Source organism: Pinus tabuliformis, chromosome 6 (assembly GCF_031772625.1).
Source record: "Pinus tabuliformis cultivar Carrire ecotype Pingquan chromosome 6, CPIR1, whole genome shotgun sequence".
Classification (NCBI taxonomy): Eukaryota; Viridiplantae; Streptophyta; class Pinopsida; order Pinales; family Pinaceae; genus Pinus; species Pinus tabuliformis.
This window is the reverse complement of record NC_142292.1, coordinates 780030198-780039763: the sequence shown is the minus strand read 5'-3', so window position 1 is coordinate 780039763 and position 9566 is coordinate 780030198. Positions and strand designations below refer to the sequence as shown.

At 39.5% G+C, this 9566-nt stretch overlaps 1 pseudogene; it reads right to left on the bottom strand.

Annotated features, from left to right (window-relative positions):
- Positions 1–732: 732 nt before the first annotated feature.
- LOC149261051 (ribonucleoside-diphosphate reductase small chain-like) lies at positions 733–9232 on the bottom strand (annotated as a pseudogene).
- Between the last annotated feature and the right edge of the window lie 334 nt (positions 9233–9566).

The following is a 9566-nucleotide window of genomic DNA, read 5'->3' as shown; positions in this document are numbered from 1 at the left end:
TCATTCAACAAGCACTTAGAATTATCCCATGTCGTTGTAGCGAATGAAACATTTTTCTACAATAATAGCTCTAGGATTCCTTCTAGTGTTGGAGGTTATCACCTTCCCTGTAGCAACTGAGACTGGATTTTTAGGATCATTGGGAAAGTATATATGCCTCTGCTGCATGATCCTCTTCTTAAGTTGATTGAATGTTACACTGCATACATCCATGACTATGTCTGTCGGTGGAGATGTGATTCCCATCTCTCCAAACGGAAGATGACCACATATGAGAGGATGTTCTTTTGGAGTATATGATTCTTCCTCCATTGGATGGATGGTATTTTCTTCCTCCAACTATTCCTCTTCCATCACTTGAGTCAACTAGTCTTCTTCCAATATTTGCTTTGCTTCTTCCTCTTGGGACTTCCTTTGTTGTTCTTCTTCTATCCCTCTCCTTTCTTCTTCTTCGTCTTCTTGCTTTTGGAGCAACTCATCATGTTTCCTCTTCTCGTCTTATTCTTTTGCTTCTCTCTTCCCCTGTTCTTCTTGGATAGCTCCTATGTTCAGAGGATCAACTTTCTACTTTCTACTACTCTCACCTATCGAATCATATCTAATCCTTCTCTTAGGAGCTACTTTCCTTACTTGAGGGGTTATCTCTTCCTCCACTTGTACCTTCATTTTTTTAGCAGGTGGATCGTGGGGTGAACAAGTCTCCATCCCTGGATGTTCCTTCATGTTCGCATTTTACCAATTCTTTATCTTCTCATCTTTTGATGTGGACATTGATGAGTAGCCTATATTGTGATTGATCCTTTTGCAGTGTTCCTTGACCACTCGCCTGGGATCATATCCATGAAAGTCTTTAGTGGTGAAGTGCAGGCGGTCCAGCTCCTGTATCTCTATTGTTTTCGCCTTGTGGCTCTTTAACTCATATAATCCAATCCTCAATGGAAAGATGGGCCAAGGGGAATTGTTCCTCTTGTGAAGGATTCCTAACAATCCATTATCCAATTCATTTTCTACTTCTTGTATGACCACGTTGTTGGTCACATATTGCGGCACAAAATGAGGGGGTATATGACAACCAAAACATCTGATGTATGTACCCTTGAGAGCTGCAAACCAGTTTGCAATATCTCAGAGTGACTCCTTCACTTGATCGGTCATGCATAGAGGATCGATTTTTAATATCATCTAAAAGATAATTGCAAAGAAGTGCTCAACCAATTTGTCATGCAAGCCTCTGAAGCTTAGTTCTAATAGCACATTCTAGTGGAAGTAAATCAAGAACTTCTCCTCAGGGGTGTAGTTCCATTTCATTCCCGAGAACGCATAATGTGCATAGATTCCATCTAAGATAAATGCAGACATGTAGAATTCAGGTGCCTAGTTCACCCTCAAAGATGTTTTTTCCTGCCCCACCTGACGCTACAACTCATATGATAATATATCTACCCAATTGAAAACTCAGTCACGTGTCACCATTATATTGAGCGTATATATCCAATTCTCCTCGAACACCTCAATTTTCTTGCACCCATACAATCGACAATACATGGATATCAAATACTAATATACATCTCTAAGAATATTTGTCAGATAGACTACGGATGGACGATGGCGAAACTTGGCAGGCTCTAGACACCATGATTTGATAATGTCACTTTTGTCAAGGTCGGCCCATCTTGTGTAAAATATATCATTTCCATATTCAATGGGCTTGAGCATCTTATAATATGTCTACATAACTTCACCATAGCAGGTGGTGAGTTGGCCACCACTCTCACTACAAAGCACAAGGTGAGAGTCATCCATATGTGTAATGATCCATTCAATCACCTCTGCACATGGCATGACCGGGAATCTGCATGTGATCCTATGCATCCTGGACTTCTTGATATTGATGTATGCATGCACATCTTCTAAGTCCTTAACAAACTTCTCCTGCATGAATGTGTTGTATATCTTTCTCCATGTGACCTTTGTAGTCTTATCAATAAAGCATTGGGTGCCTACATATATGGGAACGTTTGGATTTGTAACTTCAATGAGTTCATCAATGCTTGCTTCTGATATTTCTTTGGAGGCCACTTTACGAGGTGACATAGCTCCAATAGATGATGATAAGGTGAAAATACTTGTAGCACGAACACCTGTTTGTGGTAGCACACTCATAATGAAAATATTAGCTTAAAGCAACCTACTTATGCAACAATACTTGTAAATCATGTACAAAGAGCCATCACATGTAACTGGACATGAAAAGCTATGAACGACAACACAAAACCACTTTCATGCATGATAAAATATGCATGCAAACTAGGAGGGCGTACTTTCAAAGCACAAAGGAGTGTAAGGGGTCATTCAAGGCCTTGCAGTACACTTATGCACTCAAGCAAGTGAAAGGAAACCTCAAGGGCACATTGTCCCACTTTGAAGGGTCAAAGGAGAGAGTTATTGGGTCTTTGGGCCTTCACCATGCGCTCATGCACTCAAGGAGAAAGGGAGGGTGCATTGTCGCACTCCGAAGGGACAAAGGATGATGTTGTCGGACCTTCAGACCTTCGAAGTGTGCTCATGTGCTCAAGGGCAAGGAGGGCGCATTGTCGCATGCCGAGGGGATGAAGGAAGATGCTTCATGTCTTCGTGAAGTGCTCATGCGCTTAAGGGAGGGAGCAGTTCTTTGTAGTAAAGAAGTGCGCTCATGAGGAAAACTTGATCATTCTGGTCACAGTTTTCGAGACTGATCGGGTAGCTCAAGAAGTGCGCTTTACATGTGGGAAGCTCATAAAGAATGATCTGCAAGCTTATATAGAGTTTGTCGCATTCACGATGGAATATGAAAGGTTGAAGAATGTGAAGAGTTGCTGCATGTGACAATAGATTAACACTTGCAGGATGAAGATTGAACGTAAATGCCAATAGTCGAACTGAAAAACAGAGAAACAAAAAAAAGGAAAGCAAGAACAACATTGAAATTGTGAAAGGGAATGAAAATATTTGACATGCAAAACTCACTTGTAGCGTTGGTTGATGAAGAGCTTCTTGATTCCCAATTATGCACCCAACTCAAATAGAATGATTATGTAAATGAATGATTAATTGAGTTGATTTAAAGAAGTTAACATGCAAAATTGATTCATGCATGAGTGCCACTTGTCAACGAGTGAAAGGATTAGTTAAGAGAAGTTAAGTGGGCTCCTATATTCTAAGAGTGCACCCACATGCAACAAGTTGTTCATGCATGCACCTAGGAAGAGTGCATGTCTTCAACACGAAGGAGTGTACTCAAGCAAGGCGCACTCGCTCAACGTGAAGGAGTGCACTCAAGGAGGGCACACTTCTTCAGCCCGAAGGAGAGCACTCAAGTTGGGTGCATGTCTTCACCAAATTGGAGTGTGCTTTTGTTTTTCGAGTGATTTTCTCACTTTGGCTTGCTATTTCTGTGCTTTTGAGTGTTTTTCAAGTGTGTGCATGGTGAGAATGCAAGTTTCTAAGTCAAGACAAGTGATGAGTTCACCTAACCATGGACTAACTAACTCAAGTGTTTCTAATGGTTAAGTGATGACGCTTAGGAAACATTAAATTAGGAGGGTGTGACACTAGGAGAAAACACACAAATAACAAATCAAACAGCATAACAACACTAAGGAGCTTGAAATAACGGATTATGTAGGCTCCAAAATTGACATAGGAAAAAATTTTGGAAGGTCATTATCACAATGACAACAAACTCCTAGCTCTATGTTCAGGCAGAGCAAGCAGCGACAAAGGTACACTAGATATATGGCACTGACTGAGTTGTTGGACACAGACCCTTCTTATTACGAGGAGGTAGCCCCTCAGCAGTTTTGGTGGGATGCCATGGTGGAGGAATATTCCTCCATTGTGAAGAATGATGTATAGGAGATTGTGCCACACCCAGAGGACAAATCAATGGTAGACTCATGCTACGTGTACAAGGTGAAGCATGGAGCGGATGGGAGTCTGAAGTACAAGGCCAAGTTTGTGGCCAAGTGCTTCTCACAGGTTGGGGTTATCGACTATGACAAGATGTTTACCCCAGTGGCTCATTATTCATCCATCGAGACAATTCTGGCACTTGCAGCTCAGATGGAGTGGAAGATCTACAAGATGGATGTGAAGACAACATTCCTCAACGAGGTGGTTGAGGAAGAGATTTATATGGAGCATCCAAAGGGGTTTGAGACTTTCAGTAGAGACACTCATGTCTATTTGTTGAACAGAGCTCTTTATGGGCTCAAGAAGACTCCGAGAGCATGGTACACTCACATAGATAGCTACCTTCAGGGCTTGGGATTTACTAAGAGTGAGGCAGATGCCAACCTATACTACATCACATTTGGAGGGATTATGCTCATTCTAGTGATCTATGTTGACAATCTTATATTAACTAGAGTAGACATCTTGATGTAGGATTGTGAGGAAGATCTTGCAAGAGAGTTTGAGATGAAGGATATAAGTCTTATACACTATTTCCTCGGGTTGGAGGTATGGCAGGGTGATGGGGAAATATTCTTGGGACAAGGGAAGTACACTACATAGATCCTCAAAAGGTTTCATATGTAGGATTGCATGCCCATGACCACACCTCTAGTCACAAACTAAAGGAAGGTGGACACTAGCAGAGAAGAGCGAGTAAATGCTATATTGTACACGCAGTTGATCTGGTTGTTGATGTACTTAGTCAACACATGGCCCGATATATGTTTTGCAGTGAACCAGTTACCAAGTTCATGATGGATCCTATGAGAGTTCATTTGGTTGTTGCGAAGCATGTTTTAAGATATCCCAAAGGCACAACAAATTGTGGATTGTGGTACATATAGGTTGACGGTGTGATTTTGGAGGGCTTCATAGATGCAAATTAGGCAGGGAACTCCATAAATCAGAAGAGTACTTTAAGTTGCATCTTCAGCGTTAGGTCAACATTTGTTTCCTGGTTCAATAGGAAGCAATGATCATTTACACTTAGTTCAACAGAGGTTGAATACATGATTGTCGGTTTGGCAACGTGTGAAGCTATATGGATGAGGAAGTTGCTTATGGGACTTTTCAAACAGGGGAAGGAGCCAACTGTGATACATTGTGACAATCAAAATTGCATTAAGCTCTCTGAGAATCTAGTGTTTCATGATCGCTCCAAGCATATTGAGATCAGGTATCATCATCTCAGGGATTGTGTGTAGAAAGGGATAGTGAAGCTACCATACATTCTAACAAAGGAGTAGACAACAAATATATTGACCAAGGTATTGGAAAGAGGGAGTTCCGTCTATTTCAGAGATAAGTTGGGAGTTGTACAAAATCCCTTGCTAAGAGGGAGTGTTGAAAATGTAGCAAGTGAAGTTATTCTAGTTGGTTCCTTAGCTAGTGAAGACCACAAATTTGTCTTTCTCTAGCATGAGTGTGAGCTCATGAGATAAATTACAGTGAATTGATTCTTGTTTACTGGAAATATCATTAAAGATTGTGTGCATAACTTTGGAGCTTCAATTATGTGGAGCCTTCTTCAGTTTGACTACAGAATGAGGTGGCAATACAAGTTATGTTAGAACAAGTTAAATCTTCAATGTTGATTGAAGGTAGAATGAGTAAAACTCTCAGTGAACTCGCAATCACAACTCAAACTTCTAAATTGAATTGGGTCATCTTGCATGCTCAAATTATATCTATAAAGAGGAGGACAAAGGCACAAGATTGATCATTCTTTGTGTGTGTGTGCACAAAATTGAGGAGTGCGTTCTCTAGGAAATAGGAGGCCACAAGTGCATAAGGAAATAGGGAATTTGTGATAGGAAATAGGATTTCAATTGTGCACTAGGAAATAGGAGAAAGCACACAAGGAAATAGGGGCTCCAATGTGCAAGGAAATAGGAGCAAGGATCAGAGATTCTCAGGGCAAGTCAAGGCTATCAAGCAAGAGAACAAGTGTGTTCTCAAAGACAGATTGCTAGTTGCAGTTGTAGCGTGAATTGTAATAAATCTAATTGCTCAATAACAATCAATAAAATACCACAACAAAGAAAGTAGGTTTTGCCTTTTGAGTCTCCTAGGTAAAACAAGCTTGTCAATTTTGTGTGCATGTGTTTTTATTTCTCGATTATTTTCGTTGCTTATAAATTGTTACGAAACTTTGTATCTTGGTGAAAGTAAATTTGGTTACAGTTTTCAGTTGCCTTGTTTTCAATTATTCATCTAATTAGTTGCATAGTTTCAAGAGAAAATCAACATCTAATCTATTTGATGTCTCTAGCTGGGATCCCCAAATGCATATTGAACAAAATTAGTAAAAATTGTCTAAATTTTCTCTGGTTAGGAAAGCAGGATCACAGAGTGCTCCCATGGGTCAAATGGGACAAGCTAGTGAAGCTAAAACTCTTGAGAGGTTGGGACCTAAAAACTATCTTCATGTTCTCAAGGGCCTTCGCTGCAAAGAGCAAATGGAGGTTACTCACAACCCAAAGTTTATGGACCACAGTGGTTACTCAGAAATATATTGCACCAAGTTTTATATAGGATTGGGTGAGAAGGATGGATAAACCATAGACAAACATCTCTATGATCTGGAGGGTGATATTAAATTCTTTTGACCTCATCAGCAGCAGGTATGATTGGAGAGTTGGGAGCATCGATAAAGTTAGAATCGAAATGGATCTGTGGCCAGGTAGTGGGGAATGACATATCCTCCCACCTCCTCTCATAAATTCTCTTTGAGATAGAGGAATCTCCAAACTAGCTCATATTTCCAATTTAGGAGCCTCTTCCATTTGGCGACAAGTATGGAGAACAACATTTAAAGTAGGGTTGGAGATGGAATATCATGAAATATGGAATGACTATATAAATGCATTGACAATTGAGCACGTCAAATTGACAGACCCTGAGGATGAACTAGTATGGAGCATATCTCCATTTGGAAATTAAACTCCAAAGCTTGGCTATATTTTCCTAAATGCTAACAGAGCACTCGATGAGTTGAGGTGGTGGTGGATGGTGGTATGGATGTCAAAATACCTGGCACATACAAAAATCTTCATGTGGTGCTTGATGAAGAAGGTACCCACCTAGGATGTGCTCCAAAAGCAGTTTACGCTCGGTCCAGGGTAGTGCACATTATGTAAGGAAAATGTTGAATCAACATGATATGTGTTTATCTTATGCTCATTCTTCAAACAAGTCTAGGAAGTGTACATAGTACATATCAGCCATAAGCCTGAATCACAATTAGGAGGATGCAAACCTAGAGGAAGCTTAGAGAGCATGGAACTCCAACCCAGTCACTCATTTGTTCAAAGCTCCTATGCTACTCATAAGTTGGGGGGTTTGGCTAGATCGAAACATAGCCATATTCCAAGAAAAACAATTTTCTCTAAGGCGAGTGGCATCTGAATCACTAGTGATTTTAGCACACTTCCCTCATGACAAAGGGGCACCCCCACCTAGAGTAATTGTAGAAGAAAATCCTGATCACTCAAGACCATGGGCCCTCTTTGATGGGGCTTCCAGAGACAACAAACAAAGGAGTGGGGGAGGCTTTGTTCTCTATCTGATTTACACTTTTTCCAAGCACGAGTTTTGGCCAGGAGGATCAAATAAGCAAGCAAAACTTTTCTCTTGAAAGAATATCTTACTTTATGCAAAAGACAAAGGTTATGACCATCTACAAGTTTTTGGGGATTCAATGTTAGTAATTAACTAGTAAAGCAAAACACAAGCATGCAGGAACTTAATGCTTGCTCCCATTTTGGAAGAATTTTTTTGGCTCAAAGATTCTTTTGATGGTTTCATGTTCTCACATATACAAGGAGAGGAACCAGCTAGCCAATTGACCATCATAAGTTGGTTCGGAGATGGCCCAAGGCCTATGGTAGATAGAGGAACAGAGGGAAGGCAGCACTTATGTTTTTTATCACAGTCCCTATATAGATCAAAATGTCCATGAAGAAGATCATTAATTTTCTGTTGAACAGTTTTCTTTTAATAGTTTGTTTTCTAAGATACTAGTCTACTTGGTAATGGCAATGGTTACAAGTACAAGCTACAACTTTAATGATCAATGATGATAAATGTTATATATTGAATTTTGAAAGCTTGAAACTTTAAGATTGATGAATCATGAGACTTGGTATGGTGTATGTTACTAACTTGTGGACATGGTTGATGAAGATTAAAACTTCTAGTTGATTGATATTATATGGTTCAATCCATGTTTTTATGTTTTTTTATATCTAATTCATCATTCTACCTGCTTTTGTTGACATATATGCATCAAAATAGGGGAGCTTTTGAAAATGTCGCTACCCGCTCCCAAGTAACCTTGGACAGTATAACACTACAGGGTGAAAAGAATTAATTTTTTTCACCAATTTTTCGATGTAATCTTTACAGATCTATGTACATGTACATGGCTGAGCAAATGCTGGAAAATATGCAGCTATCAAAACTCATCCAAAACACGTCTAGAACAATATGGAATATATACAAAATGCAATTTTGAATCATTTTTGCAAATGAAATAAAAATTATGGTTTTTTTCCTGGCTGGAAAAAATCAATAAGTGAAAACGTGAACTTGTAAGTTTGTAACGCAGTACCAAAAAAGGAAATATATGAAAAATACACAGCCAAGAACAGAGAAGGCTTCCATCCCTTGAAATGAGCTCATTTGAAAAAGCCAGACCTGGTATTAGATCCCTTTTCTTCAAACAAAATTTGCAACAGAAACAACCAGAGAGAAAATACCCTCTACACAAGCAAATGCAAGAATCCTTTCAGCAAAATTTTCAGAGCTTCCAACGAAGAGCCCAGTATGCTATCTTAGCTACAAAAGGAAATTTCAACCGCATGAAACAAGCAATTCTCCAGCTTGAAATGTAATTTGCTATCAAGAGATTATATGTTTCTGAATGGTTGTTTTTTTATTGCAATTTGGCACCCAGGGACTTGAGCTTCTTTCATGAAGCAGCTGGCCAAATTCGCTCAAAAAAAACCGTCAGAAGCCACAAAGATGGGCAATATATGACTGATAAGTGTTTCTCATCAGAGTTCAACCTTTCCCAATGAGGAATACCTTGAGAGTCTGAGACAGATCAACCTCCTCAGTGATCCAAAAACGGGGTGCTGTCTTTATATTTCCCAGATCTGCATATACTTGATCCGAAATATGTGAGCCTCTATTGGTTCTCTACCAAAAGTGGATATTTGGCAATAACAACAATCATAAATCTTACTTTGACTAAAATTGAGATATTTACAGGCTCCTAAATGAGAAAACGAACCTGAGACCTTGAGAATGTAGGATAAACAACCACAAAAAGCAATATTTGTGCCCATAAAGCATTCAACTATTCTACAAAACCAGCCATTAAAAGCCCAATAATAAGCCAACACTAAGAAAACACTTAACAACTATTATTAAAACTTTTCTGCACCAGAGAAGACTGAATACTGACGAGTTGACTCATGATTAAAGCTAGCTATTGAATTTCCAACTCAATAAGGGCCTTTTTAGGCTCATTTTAGACCTTAAATTTCCTCCAATGATGCAAGCAATCA